This window comes from Thalassophryne amazonica, chromosome 13 (genome assembly GCF_902500255.1).
Source record: "Thalassophryne amazonica chromosome 13, fThaAma1.1, whole genome shotgun sequence".
Lineage (NCBI taxonomy): Eukaryota > Metazoa > Chordata > Actinopteri > Batrachoidiformes > Batrachoididae > Thalassophryne > Thalassophryne amazonica.
In genome coordinates, this window is record NC_047115.1 from 16,537,188 (window position 1) to 16,552,360 (window position 15,173).

The following is a 15,173-nucleotide window of genomic DNA, read 5'->3' on the forward strand; positions in this document are numbered from 1 at the left end:
TTTTGTTTTTTCTTTTTGTTAATCAGATGACAGATCGTCGTCCTGAGGACTTGGTCAGCACCAGGTCCTGCTGCGCATGGAGGGATGACTGAGCAAGAGTTTCGGTGGGAAAGTGTCCATCATTTCCTATGTGCATATGACAATAAACTCCTTTTGAATCCTTGAATCATCCTCTTGTCATTCCATCGAGGCGTCAGGCTGAGCGTGTGAACACACAAACATCAGTTCTGCGAAAGAAACTTTGCGCGCGTAGCTCCCCCCACCTCTGTCCGGTTGAACTTATGTTTTTTCTTTGTTCAATTAAAAAAAAAAAAGATTGGGTTGAACTTTGACCTCGTCAGCCTGCCGACAAGCGGCAATGCGTGCTCCCGTCAGAAGCGTCACGTCAAAAGCTGAGCTACAGCGACGCTTCTGACGCCTCTAAAAAGCAACGCATCTCACACCTCTGACGCTTCCGACGCGTGAAAGGCCCATTAATCTGCAATAATGAGCCTGAAATAGCACTGATCAAAATAATGAGGATAAAATCTATATCGGATTCCTGATCGGGATGCAACGTCCGATTTCGATCAAGTCTGAAACCACGTGATTGGGCCCGATTTCGATCACGTGATCGGATCGGGACATCCCTAGTTTTATTTAGAAGTGTAGTGGCAGATGTGGGTTTTCAGAGATGACAGGTGAGCTGGACTCTCAGGACATTTCACCTGATGAAGGTCTCCTCTGCAGCTTCAACCTCTTGGTGGACTTTTCAGAGACCACTTTCCTCACATTTTGAAGAGCAGAGATGTTCTCTTCTTCCTTCTAGACTTCAGGTTTTGGTGTTGAGCTCCATCATTGGAAAGTTCAGAAGTCCATCTTTATTTAACAAGGTTCTCTCCACAGGAATGTTGAAATGTTCCTGATGTGGACAAATGAAGAAGTATATTTCTTAAAATATAATGAAACATGAAACAGCGCTGTGCTATTTTCTTTGTCTGATTACTAGATAGTTAAAAAAAATCCTAAGCTATTTAAAGTCGAGACTGTTCTTGTAGTGAGAGCACTAACCATGAAAAACACTGTAGCTTTATTTGGTAAAAATTAAAATAGATTGAACAATTTACTAATATAAAATGTTCACTCAGCTCGTCTGAGTGATTGATCAACATCAACAAGGCTAAAGGATACGTTAGCTGATAAACATCAGCGGCGCAGTAACTTCATGTTTTATTTTTAGATTATTCACTCACCTCAGACAAATTTGTAGAAGTTCCATGCTCAAATTGGGTGGTGTATATGTCCAAATGTGAAGACATTCGGACTGAGTGTGTCTACTCCATCACAGTGGCTGTCTCTCTCTGACCGGCTGCTGTGGTTCTGTGGACGGGCGAGCCGCTTCATCTCTATCTGGCCTCGCTGATGAACAGTAGCTGAAAAAAGCTCCCTCCCGGCAGGATGAAGGCCGTCACTTCTTATGCTTTTTTGCTCAGTCTTGTGATTAAGACTCGCAGAATGAGTGTTTTAATTTTTGCTTTTTTTTTTCAGGAGCACCACAACGCTTTACCAACACGTACTGCAGTAACAAATAAATAAAACGGTGACTGGGAGACTTGTTAAACCTTCAACGGAAATGCAGCTGCTGAATCGCAGAGCAAGAGAGATAAAATACATCAGCGAAACAGTAATTATTACCAAATGTGCACAGATAAACTTACAATCATGAATACTTTGTGTTTCTGACTGGACGTTAAATAACGTGTGACATGTCCTTTAAAAAAAAAAAGAAAATCCCCCCTACGCTGGTTGAATCACAGCGTAGAGGTCAAAATCATAGTGTAGGGGCCCCCTATGCTCAACTGCGCTGTTAAGAACCCTGAATGTGTATTCATTTGGTGGAAAGTACTTCCTGTGACCGAAGTTTGAACAAAATCTGAGATGGTCACCCTCATAATGTAAATGCAAAATGCCTGATCATTTGAATAAATGGCTTTTTACATAACTGAAAGGACCAAATTAAGCAGGGAAAACGCCAGAGAGCAGCATTAAGTAAAATTCTTAAATTTCACTAACAGCTGATGCAACCACTGACGAACTGTTGAAGCTATCTACATATAAGGATGTCTCCCTGGTAACTAGGACACTTGGCTGCTCAAACCTGAAACCTCTGGATTATGGGATGCCACTTCAACCACCACGCAGCTCGGCAAAACTCATTAATGCCTATATTGGTTCTCTTGCTGTGTGAAAATCTGTGGCTTGGATTGGAGTGTATGACCAGGAAAGAAGTGTGAACTGTGCTTGCTTGTTTACACTCCATTTGTGGCACAGTATCATTTAGAAACTGGAGGCGTGCTAGCTGACAGTTACACAGACCTCCTGACTGCGAGATCACTGGACCTTTCATGGGGATTTTGTCCTTGTTTTGTCCCGCTGTAAAGAAGGAACTGTTGCTGTATTTCTTTTAGCAGTAAATGCTAGAATAAGAGTGTTCAGTTTCAGTGTTAATTTTAATAACACTTATTGGTTGAGCTAATAGGATTAATAAATGGAATAGTTTTGATTGAATGTTTGGTCGAAAAAGTAAAGGTCAAACAATGTTGACGTCCATTGGATTATATGACGTGACATGTCTTAACCCTGTAACATGATAGCTAAGCATGACCCATGGTGCAAACTATTCCTTTTAAAACCGTTTTAACTCAACCAATAATTTGCATCACTTTTTACCAAAATTAGAGCAGTTTTAACTTTTGACCCCTTACAAACTGAAATTGACCTTTGTCACCATTCTGTGCAGTTTTTACCCCATACTCCATAACATTCAGTCACAGATACTTCAAACTATACCTTTTTGAAATCTTTGTGATCAGACAAATGATATGGTATAGTTTTCAATATGATTGAAGCATCTTTTAATTTTGACCTCTGTGCATTCTTCAATTGACCCCTACCTGGCTGCCTACTGAAAATTCAAATGGCCAATCTTTTTTTTTCTTTCTTTCAAAGTAATGTCTAAGGTGTATTTGTGCCAAATTTGGTGCTTCTATCACCATTTGCAGGATTCCTCTATGAATATTCTGTATTTGCTGCACTTAACAAGTGTTTTCTCTTTTACATTCTTCTGCTTTTAAATCTGCATTCTGCAATTTATACCTGTGGCAATTCATGTGCTTGCATTGGACTTGAGCTAAACATGTTCAGGCAACATTCTCACAGTCAAGTCACCCACAGTTTCAAAATAAAACCAGCATGTACAGAAAAAGGAGAGTCAGGCATAAATCCAGTTGTTTATTTAGTACATATCAGAGGTGTTCTTGATTGTTTTTTAATTAAACCACAGTAAAGTATTTCTTTGTTTATAATGTATCAGAATATTTTAATTTAATCACAGCAGCTCTGGTTGTGTCACATGATGAGGTTTGGTGTGACCAAACACAGACCTATTAAGTGATTAGCTCTTTGAGTGTCACTCGCAGCGTGCTCAAGTATGCCAAGATCTGAGAGCCTGTTTATGCGTGAGTGAGTGCTGTGAGTGAGTGAGTGAGTGAGTGAGTGAGTGAGTGAGTGAGTGGAGTGAGTGAGTGAGTGAGGGAAGGCAACACGCTTGGGGTTTGTTCACGCAACTAATCCTGCATATTTGTGCTGTGCTTTTCCTGGTGGTGCTCTCGAAAGCATTTCAGTGAAAACTATTGAACATCAAACACTTCCCTCGTATTAAGTGTTTATCTTGATCATATCACCCAGGCCTATTCAACCCAAGCCTCTGGAACACTGTATAATACACCATGAGTGAAACACTGAACATGTGTTGCGCGCAAGCACTGTAAAACTGTAAAAGGAGAGCTTGCACTTGTAAAGAAGGAAAGGTCAAATATGGTTGCAGATGAGCTTCAGTGAAAAGAGACGTGGGTTGAACAATTTGGTCGGCAGTTGTTTACAAAACGTACTCCAGTTGTGCTGTTGTAATAGCCATTCTGGTTTACTGAGCCTCATGGCCTGCGATGCTGCTTACCCATAAACAGGATCTGATGTAAAGTATGTTGTTGAAGTTGGGTGACCGCTGTTTTCCTCAGTTGCGGTTTTCAGATTGAGGCAGTAGAGGCTTAGTCTTGAGTGCTGATAAAGTCTGTCAATGACATTTTGGACTTCATAAGTCACCAGTAATGGTTTGTAGCCTTTAAAAAAAACATTTAACATTCTGTAGACTGTTTTCCAATACAGACCTGCTAATCTCCAAAAACCAATATGGCTTTATATGCAGTGGAATTGGCATCTTGTAGATGTATAGAATTAAACAGTTTGATTAATCAAGTATTTGATTAACAGCAATTTATTTTATTGCCAGCAATATGACATTTTAAAGTGATTTATTGAGCAATAATAATAATAACATAGGGCCTACTGCTGTTCTGAGTTTTAGATCATTGCAGGTAGCTACAAGCAAGGCAACAAAGCCTTGGATCCTGCAAAGAACGCACCACATGGCCAAATGTTGTAGCTGGCACTCCCTCGCAATGCAAGTGATGCTAATCATCAGACTCTCTAGAAGAAATGTTGTAGATGTATACAAGGATTCTCCTAAGAGGTGTATTACTAAATAATCCAGTTATCCCATTTAATTTAATTGGGTTTAAAAAATATTTTATCAATAAACAATTAATTGGTGCATAATTGACAGTAAAACAATTACTAGCTTCAGTCCAGTTCTACCCACCACGGGACCATCTGAAATCATGCTTTTTTTATAATGCTGTTGTAATATGATGGGTTTTTAATGTATTAAAATCAGGTTGCCGGCACTGCAAGAAAATCACTTCGATTTCAGAGACAGCAACATTGTAATCTTAGCAGAATCAGTAGATAACCTGATTGCAACATGTGTAAATCTAAATGAGGAGTCAGAGTGTCTGGGTTTTGACATTGTCATGAATCAAGACTAAGATCCAGGTTCTCGCTGATTTCCTGTACTCGACCATCAGAACTGTGTCTGTATCTGGGGAACATGCCAGATCTTGTTGAGAGATTCGCTGTTCTTGCAGTGATGTTTCTGGGCCCTCAGCCTTTGAGATGGAGAGACATCTGGGAAGAGCTTCATGAGGTCATTGCGGAGAGGTGACACTGCTATTGCCTGCAGGACAGTGAAGGTCGATGTCTTTAGAAGATTGCATGAGGTGTGCTATCTGCATTGTGAGGAAAGTCAGCTACAACATTTTGGTGCTGTGGGTGCTTCCTTGAGTGTGATCCAGCACACAGGTACACTAAACTGTGGAAGCCCAACGAGATACCACATGTCACCCGGGTTTGATAGCTACATACCTGCTTTCAGGAGGTGGGGATCAACCGGTCATCTGTGTGGGTGGTGGTCAGGCAGAACCCAGAGCTGCTACATTGTGGAGATGCAGTCAAGAACAAATTAGGCATATTGTTTATAAAGGCCTGTATTTCACAAAAATACTGTCACTGTATTGAATGCAGTGTAGTCAGTGTGCTAAAAAGAAACTAAAGTATAATACAACAGTGCACAAAAAATCCCAAATTAAAGGGCTTGAACCAAAAAACAAACCTATACAAATACACACACTTTTTTTTATTATTGTGTTTCCAGTGCTGGGGGTCAGCAGTCCATATTCATCTGGATCATATAAATCCAGTATGTTGTCCAAGGCACATTTATTTGTCCATCTTGCTTTTGGAAAAGTCCTCATGTTACATAACGGCACATGCTGTGGTGTGCACATGCACTACCACTGAGTTCCTGTTCATTGTTAACTCACCCCCAGGAAACACTGTGTTAGAAAGTGAGTTCCACATTCATTAATAAAGGTGCAATTTATAATCTGGACAATACTCTTTGTAACCAGGTATGAAGGCTAATGACAGCTGCTACACAAACAAGTAATTATCATAAACAGCGTATCAGCCAAAAACGGCACTAATGGGCCTGTCGCACCTTGGCGATTTACTCAGCGTATACTGACATATGAAAAATTTGGGGATATGCTGGTGACGTGAAATACGTTATGGGTACGTTTTTGTATAAGGTTAAGAGCAGTTGAAGCACACTGATATATGTCATAGTATGGCGAGGTCATCGAAAAAGTTTGTGCATGTACGGCAAATACAAGCTGTAGACAAATATGCGATTGTTGACATATGCTACCTGTAAATTACTCGGTAGTCGAAATGGGCTGATAAACCAGTTTCACGGTATACTTCGGTATGAAAAGTCACAGTATCAAAACCACTAAAATTTCCGTTATACCGTCCCTACGGTTATGAGCGGGTTATGAGAATTCTTGACAGGCATGAGCGGAGGCAGCCACTGCCAACCTTCCCCCTGGCGTGCACCTCTCTCGTTTACAACAGGCGCTAATGTTAGCATAGCTCTGCATCGTGGCTGAAGGAGGCGAAGCCTGCGCTCAACTTTTCCCTCTGTCTAAAAGGACCAAGTCAGCTTTTTCATTTTATTTTCTGCAGAATAGCCCTTCAAACCAAAAATGGTGGCAACAAAACACCGTAGCTATGGCCTGTGTCAGACGCGGAGTGATTCAAGATACCCGCAAAGGATTACATGGAAGGAGGTAAACTTTATCCCACCTTTGAAACCACTGAGAAGTACAAGCGGTGGACTCGAGTCGTGCTTGTGGTCGACGAAATTTCTCCCACAAACATGTCAAGAAGGACAAATACATCTATTCCAAGCACTTTGTTGGTGAAGCTGGGCCAATATGAGCATCCGGAGTTCTGGACCTTATTCCAGCCACGTTTCTCCCTAAGCAAGTAAGTCATGTTTCCCACTGGGCAGATGCTACATGTTGAAAAAGAGTGATTATTATGTTGGGATTTTCTTTAAAGTTATCAGTGGTATAGTGCTCATAGCAGTAGACATCGCGTCAATTAGTGCCCCTGAATCACGCATGCTTCATACGGAAATAGCTATAACGTTGTTAAAGCACATTTTAAAGCTATACATAATACGAGGTCTATTAGAAAAGTATCGACCTTATTATTTTTTCAAAAACCATATGGATTTGAATCACTTGAACCCTCATGCGCATGCGTGAGTTTTTCCCCGCCTGACGGTTGCGTCATTCGCCTGTGAGCAGGCTTTGAGTAAGGAGTGGTCCAGCCCCCTCGTCGGATTTCATTGTCAGGAAATGGCGGAATGATTTGGGCTTTTTTTCCATCAGAATTTTTTCAGAAACTGTTAGAGACTGGCAGCTGGAAACCATTAGAAAAATTTATCTGCCTTTCGGTGAAAATGTTACAGGCTTGGTAGAGAATAAGGAGTGTTACTGTAGCTTTAAGGACGGCCCCCAGCGGCTGTGGGGTGCGCCGCGCTGCGAAGCCGCCATCGACAGGCTGAATGACATTTCATTTCTAAACGGATGGCTGTCTGGATCCGTGACCATTGTGTGCCATTTCTCTGGTTATCACAAGGCTGGACATCAAACCATTTTCCAGCAGATTTCACTTTTAACAAGAGATTTTGTCATGGAAAGCCGAAGCGGAGGCTTCGCACGTCACGATGGATTCGCTACTGGAGAGAGACAAACCCCCTCCGTTTTGGCTCTCACAGGACGGCTTTGAGATGGTGTTCAGACAGCTGTCGGTGGTTTCCATCGAGTGATTATCCGAGAAATTGTGGATGTGCCTGGACATGCCAGAACATGTCCCGTGAGGCTTCATGACGGCGTGCTGTGCGCCATGCGGCACACCGAAGTCAGATAAATGTTTCTAATGGTTTCCACCTGACAGTCTCTAACAGTTTATGAAAAAATTCCTGATTGGGAAAAAAAGCCCAAATCATTCCGCCATTTCCTGACAATGAAAATCCGACCAGGGGGCTGGACCACTCCTCACTCCAAGCCTGCTCACAGAGCGAATGACGCAACCGACAGGCGTGGAAAAAACTCACACATGCGCACGAGGGTTCAAGCTTGTCTGACGCAATCACACGTGATTCAAATCCATATGGTTTTTGAAAAAATAATAAGGTCGGGTACTTTTCTAATAGACCTCGTACATACATCAACATGCACTGGAGGTAGTTCGATATAAGTTACACATAGGTCAAAGCACATTAATCATAGGTTAGAAATATGTTTTGGGGGCGCTAAACATTATCTCAGTGTATTTCGACTAGGTGTGGGCTGGTATGACATTTGGACGGTATGATAACCGTGGGCAAAAATACCGCAGTTTCACTGTACGAGGTCTATTAGAAAAGTACCCGACCTTATTATTTTTTTTCAAAAACCATATGGATTTGAATCACGTGTGATTACATCAGACATGCTTGAACCCTCGTGGGCATGCGAGAGTTTTTTCACGCCTGTCGGTTACGTCATTCGCCTGTGGGCAGTCTTTGAGTGAGGAGTGGCCCACCCTCTCGTCGTTTTTTCATTGTTTAGGAATGGCTCAGAGACTTTGATCAAATTTTTTCAAACTGTAAGGCACAACTGAGTGGACACCATTCGATAAATTCAGCTGGTTTTCGGTAAAAATTTTAACGGCTGATGAGAGATTTTGGTCTGGTAGAGTCGCCGTAAGGACGGCCCACGGCAGCGTCTCACCATTTCAAGTTGAAAACTTCCACATTTCAGGCTCTGTTGATCCAGGAAGTCGTCAGAGAACAGAGAACTTTCAGAAGAAGTCGGCATGAGGAGTTTATTTGGACATTCCATTGTTAACAGACATTTTGTAATGAAAGAATGTGCGGGTAGAGTCGCATGTCGGGCCGGACCCGACCGCGGGGGGTCGCGACAGGAAAAACACCTCCGTTGGAAACCTTAACGGGCAAGTTGGAACATGCCCAAGCTGTTAAACAATTTCTCAGTTACTCACTTGTTGAAAGCCATCAAAAGCTGCCTGAATTTTACAAATGGTTTTCAACACGGAGGTGTTTTTCCTGTCGCGGCGCACACAGATTTGCCGAGTCGTCACGGAAACGACTCGGCGAATTTGCGCGCACGTCTTTCATTACAAAATGTGCTTAAACAGTGGAATGTCCACATAAAGTCCTCATGCCGGCCTCTTCTGAATCTTCTCTGTTCTCTCACGACGTCCTGGGTGAATTAAGCCTTAAATTAGGATGTTTTCAGGTCGAAACAGGCCGACGACGGCGCCTGGAAGCGCTGCAGGACGTCCCGCTCCGTGGGAAGTCCTTACACCAACAGAAACACCCCATAATCTCTCATCGGCTGTTAAACTTTTCACCGAAAACCATCTTAATTTCTCGAATAGTGTCCACTCGGATATTCCTCACAGGTCCAGAAACAATGTTGATAAAGCAACGCGTGCCGTCTCGAGCAGCGTGTGAAACAAAGGAATTCAGCCGAGAGGGCGGGACCATATCTCACTCAAGGCCTGCCCACAGGGAAATGACGTCACCGACACGCGTGGAAAAAAGTCACGCATGCGCACGAGGGTTCAAGCATGATTGGTGTAATCGCACGTCATTCAAATCCATATAGTTAAAAAATAAAATATAAGGGTCGGTTTATTATCTAATAGACCACGTAGATGTTCTGGACGACCACAGAACATGTCAGCTGCCGTATTAAAGGGTTATTAGCTGATCGCGAGGTCTGTACGGGAAAATATCAAACCGAAAATATCTCACGGAGCAAGCAAGGTTAATAATTTATTTATTATATGGCTGTTCAGAGCTGTGTTTCATCTTATTGGTCTTCGTTTTGCATGTCCACTTCGAGCTCATTTGCTGTTAATTCCTCCAATTCAAACTTGGAGAATGGTCCTCTTCGTTGCTCATAATTTCATTGTTCACTTTTGTTTTATTTCGCGCCATGAAAATTGTAAACAAATTCACAAATCTGATATCTGATCTGGACCGTCATGGTAACAGTTTGAACTGGGAAACTATCAGACTGGAAATCAGCCATTTAGAGCACACGTACCATCGTAGCCATATAATAAAATGGCATATTGGCAGCATTTTCATACACAGGCACACACTCAATTTCAGTTTAATTAAATTTATTTCATTTATATAGTACCAAATCACAACAAACTGCCTCAAGGTGCTTCACATAAGTAAGGTCCAACCTTACCAACCCCTAGTGCAAGCACACAGGCGACAATGGTAAGAAAAACTTTCTCTAATAATTTGAGGAAGAAACCTCAAGCAGACCAGACTCAAGAGGTGACCCTCTGCTTGGGCCATGCTACCCACACACTTGATAATGTAAATATACAGGAAATTTTGGGAGTCCATGCTAGCATGGTGTGGCAGGCCTATGTAGTGCAGCAGATAACTGAAACAATCGTGCAAATGATGATACAAGCACCAAAGTTGGCATAAATACTCCTTAGACTTACTCTTTTGAACAAACTGACTGGCCACTTGAATTTTCAATAGGGGGCCAGGCAGGGGTCAATTGAAGAATTACACAGGTGTCAAAATTAAAAATGCTCGAATCATTTTGAAAACTACACCACATTATTTGTCTGATCATAAAGATTCCAAAAGGGTATAGTTTGGACAATCTGACTGAATGTTCTGGTTATTGGTTGAGCTAATAGGATTAATAAATGGAATAGTTTGATTGTGTTGAATATTTGGTCTCCAAAGTAAAGGTCAAACAAGGTCAACATCCATTGAATTCTACGACATGTGACACGTTACCCTGTAACATGACAACTAAGCATGATACATGGTTCAAACTATTCCTTTTTAAAACCCTGTTAACTAATAATTTGCATCATTTTTTTTTACCAAAATTGGCGCAACTTTAACTTTTGACCCCTGTACAAACTGAAACTGACCTTTGTCACCATTTTTGCTTTTTTACCCCATAACTCCTGATCATTCAGTGATAGATAGTCCAAACTATACCTTTTTGGAATCTTTATGATAAGACAAATAATGTGGTGTAGTTTTCAGAATGATTCAAGCATTTTTAATTTTGGCAATTGTGTAATTCTTAAATTGACCCCTACCTGGCCGCCTATTGAAAATTCAAGTGGCTAGTCTTTTTTTTTTCTTTCTTCAAAAGAGTAATGTCTAAGGAGTATTTGTGTCAACTTTGGTGCTTGTATCACCATTTGCACGATTTTGCTCTAAATATTCTCTTAGCTGCTGCACTAATGCCCAAATTTCACTGAGTAAATCGTGCTAGTAATGATTAGGAATGTGATCAGTCATCGCAGGCAAGCCTAATAAGAGCCTTATTTGTGGACACATTCATTCATTAACGTATTTCAAAAGGCCTAATGTCCTTTTAATGTGGTGACACTGCTGACTTCCTCTGGCCAGGCCTTGGTGTCTATGTGGCACAGCTGGGCAGCCCTGGTCCTGGAATGCAGGACTCCTCATTTCCTCAGTGTGTCCGTGTCCTATTGTTTCAACAGAGGAAAACAGTAGAGTGGTGAGCTGAAGCATAAAAAAAAAAAACCCACAAATGCTCGTGATTATTGTCACACACATACTGACACGTAAGCACAGATAAGCTGCAGAGTCTCAGTCAAAGCTGCTCACTCAAAACCGTCCTGGTTTCTGTTGCTGTATCTTTGTGTGGGTAAGCAGACACCAGCCTACGTTCATAAAATATCTGACGCAAACGGGGTAACGGCTGAGAGTCGTTACCTCTACAGGTAGATGATATCTCGGCAGCGAGGTGGAGATGACATCCGGCTTTTATGGAGTGATGAAATGAAGATGGGTGACAGCTGTCACGAGTTGATGTGTGACAGCTGTCACTCCCGGCTGTGTCCGTGGCGGCAGCGCCCTCTCGTGCCTGAAGCCTGCACTTCAGGCAGGGCGCCCTCTGGTGGTGGGCCAGCTGTACCTCCTCTTCTGGCGGCCCACACAACATCGATAGGGAATCGATAAGGAATCGGATCGATAAGCAGAATCGATAATGACATCGATATCGATAAAATCTTATCAATACCCATCCCTAGTCTCCATTAAAGTCCTGCATGTGAGCATCGCTGATGATATATTTAGAAATTTACAGTTGATTTTACAGCTGAAAGGCTTCGTGTTTCCAAAAATTAAAAGTTTGCGCAGCATGAAAATGGAGAGAGAGAGAGGAGAGAGAGAACTTAATTTCATTTTATTGTTAACACTTTGACAAAGTAAACATGTTTACCATGTCAGTAAAGGTCCATTAAAATTGAAAATTGGGGAGAGAGAGAGTGCTGTTTTTTCTCATTAAGTCTATAAAAAATAAAAGTAGTTTCTTTCAGCAAAACATCAAATCTAGGCTTTCATCTTAGATACACCTTCTGGCAAATTGTAGCTGAACTTTCAGGTCTCCTTTTTAAGAAATCCTCATAAAATCAACAATAATGATAGTAATCATATTAACGCAAACAGAGCTCTGGTATCAGATCGGAAAAGTATCGGTATCCTATCCAAATCCAAATTAAGGATTCTTACATTCACAAAGGTTTGTTGTTGGGGTTTTTTTTTGTTTGTTTGTTTTTTTTTCTCCTTCCTACTAGTAAGATTTGCAGATGGTGCACCCATGTTATCCAGAAGCCGTCACAAAGTAGTGGCACTTGTTCCCATCAGGATTAAATTGTAGGAGAAGGAGGTTCCTGGAAGCATGTTCTTATGTTGAGGCTTTTATTGTGAACTGTCAGAACACAAGAACCATATGTTTTCTATGTGTTGTGTTCTGTTGTGAAAGTAGGTCTGTAACGTAGAGCTCGGACTAGCTTTTCACAGAACTATGTGCTAAAATGGAGGGAAACAGGAAAATAATACAGAAATGGCAGCAGAAACAAAATCTGTCAGTTGTATGAAATTAGATTGGGAGCATAAAGGATGATGACTGAAAAGTTATTTTTTCATTGCTTTTTTGTTTGTTTATACTCGTGTTTAATCTTCTGTGCATTCACTTAAATAAAAAATCACCAATTAAAATGTGACTCTTTACAAATAGAGCTGTTCACATTATGTTTTAAATTTCAAGAAATTTGGAGGATAACACTTCAGAAAGTCCATTTTCCCCAGTTATCGCGCAGCAATAACAATTCATAGCATAAAATGCTTTCAATTGTCTGTCTTCACATATAATGTGCCGCCTTCATTTAGTTTCAGTGGTATAATGGGCCATAGTTGATCCCTGACCGTATGGACTGCTCCCCATGGTTTGGCACACACGATTCATTGAAAAATTTACATTACAGTGGAAGTACAGATTTATTGTCATGGTGAATTGTTTTTAAAATAAAGACTGTGTAAATCTTGATGCAGAGTGAATCTTGATGAAATCAAAGCAGTTGTGAGCAGTAAAAAGTGACATGAATGGAGGCTGCTTGGTGTAGGTTCACTGCATGTCAGGATCTGTACGGTGAAATAATTATCCAAAATATGAGTAGTTGAAGGCAGAATGTGCACACTGATCTGGTTGAGATCATTCAGGGTAGTGAGTGTGAGCCTCGCCTTCCCTGTGCCATCCTGACATGAGGGCTCTGAGGCCACCTGATTTTTGTCAAGCGGTGTGTCTACTTGAGGACGAGTGTATTTATCCTGAACAGAGCTGCAAGAATTACTTATAATCACTTATCATATTAGTTGACGATATTTTGATTCATTCATTTTCTAGACTTGCTTAGTCCAGTTAAGAGTCACAGAGGCATATTTTGATAATCGATTAGTCATTTGTATAATCACATGGTCATACTAAAATGGCAGGACACCAAAGATTTTGTCACACCATCTTGGTTATTTTGGATGTGACCTTCAGTGACCTCTGTCATGCTGATGATGGGATCTTTTTAAATTTGCTCTTTTTTCAAGTAGTGTCAGGGTTCTCACCAAGATTTTTCACAACATAGGGGAGAACTTGCCGTAGGTGTAAGTATTGTAGGAGGATCTGGGGCCACCCCCCACCCCACCCCCCCCCCCCCCCCCCCGGAAATTTTTTAAATTTATAACCCCCTGAAATGCTATTCCTGTAAAATAAAGCCCAAGATTTTTTAAATCTTTGTTCCAGCCTTACTTTAAAGCCAAAACAATAGAGTCATCAGGCTGAAACATGGAGCATCAGAACTGCTAATTATACACAGCAGTTTTCTGAAGAAAATACTTACAAATGTTTTTTTTGTTGTGAAAGTGGCGTGACACGGACCCAAACAGGGGGCGTTAATGAACGGACAATGGATAAGCCAAAAAGTAACAATTTAATGTTGTGAATCGCACAACAACGTACAGACAATAACAATATGGTGGACTGTCAATCATACACCAGGTGACGTGTGGGCAGGCTCGACGATAGAAGACGCCTGGAGAGAGAAGAGCCGGATTCCCACACAGCTTCCAACACCAACGGACCTGAAGAACACCGGAGCCGCCAAGCCCTGCGCCCCAGGTGGCCGCTGTCTTCAGCAGTCAGCCCGGTACTGCTGGCGGCAGAGAACAGAGACAGTCCAGATGAGTGTGAGTTCACACACTCACTGGTCCACGATCTGTACACAGTTAGGAGGGAGAACCTCCACCTCCAAATTACACATTGTGCAGCTCCTGATTAACCACTTATCTGTTTGGAGTGTGAGGCGCAGTCGTCGCAGTCACACCAAACGCCAAAATCCCAGATAATCAATTCAATCAATCAATTTTTTTATATAGCGCCAAATCACAACAACAGTTGCCCCAAGGCGCTTTATATTGTAAGGCAAGGCATACAATAATTATGTAAAACCCCAACGGTCAAAACGACCCCCTGTGAGCAAGCACTTGGCTACAGTGGGAAGGAAAAACTCCCTTTTAACAGGAAGAAACCTCCAGCAGAACCAGGCTCAGGGAGGGGCAGTCTTCTGCTGGGACTGGTTGGGGCTGAGGGAGAGAACCAAGAAAAAGACATGCTGTGGAGGGGAGCAGAGATCAATCACTAATGATTACATGCAGAGTGGTGCATACAGAGCAAAAAGAGAAGAAACAGTGCATCATGGGAACCCCCCAGCAGTCTAAGTCTATAGCCAGCATAACTAAGGGATGGTTCAGGGTCACCTGATCCAGCCCTAACTATAAGCTTTAGCAAAAAGGAAAGTTTTAAGCCTAATCTTAAAAGTAGAGAGGGTGTCTGTCTCCCTGATCTGAATTGGGAGCTGGTTCCACAGGAGAGGAGCCTGAAAGCTGAAGGCTCTGCCTCCCATTCTACTCTTACAAACCCTAGGAACTACAAGTAAGCCTGCAGTCTGAGAGCGAAGCGCTCTAT

General features: G+C 41.9%; 1 protein-coding gene across 1 annotated transcript in view; it reads left to right on the plus strand.

Annotated features, from left to right (window-relative positions):
• LOC117523777 (mitogen-activated protein kinase kinase kinase kinase 3-like) overlaps positions 1 to 15,173 on the plus strand; it is a 116,938-nt gene that overhangs the window by 22,225 nt on the left and 79,540 nt on the right.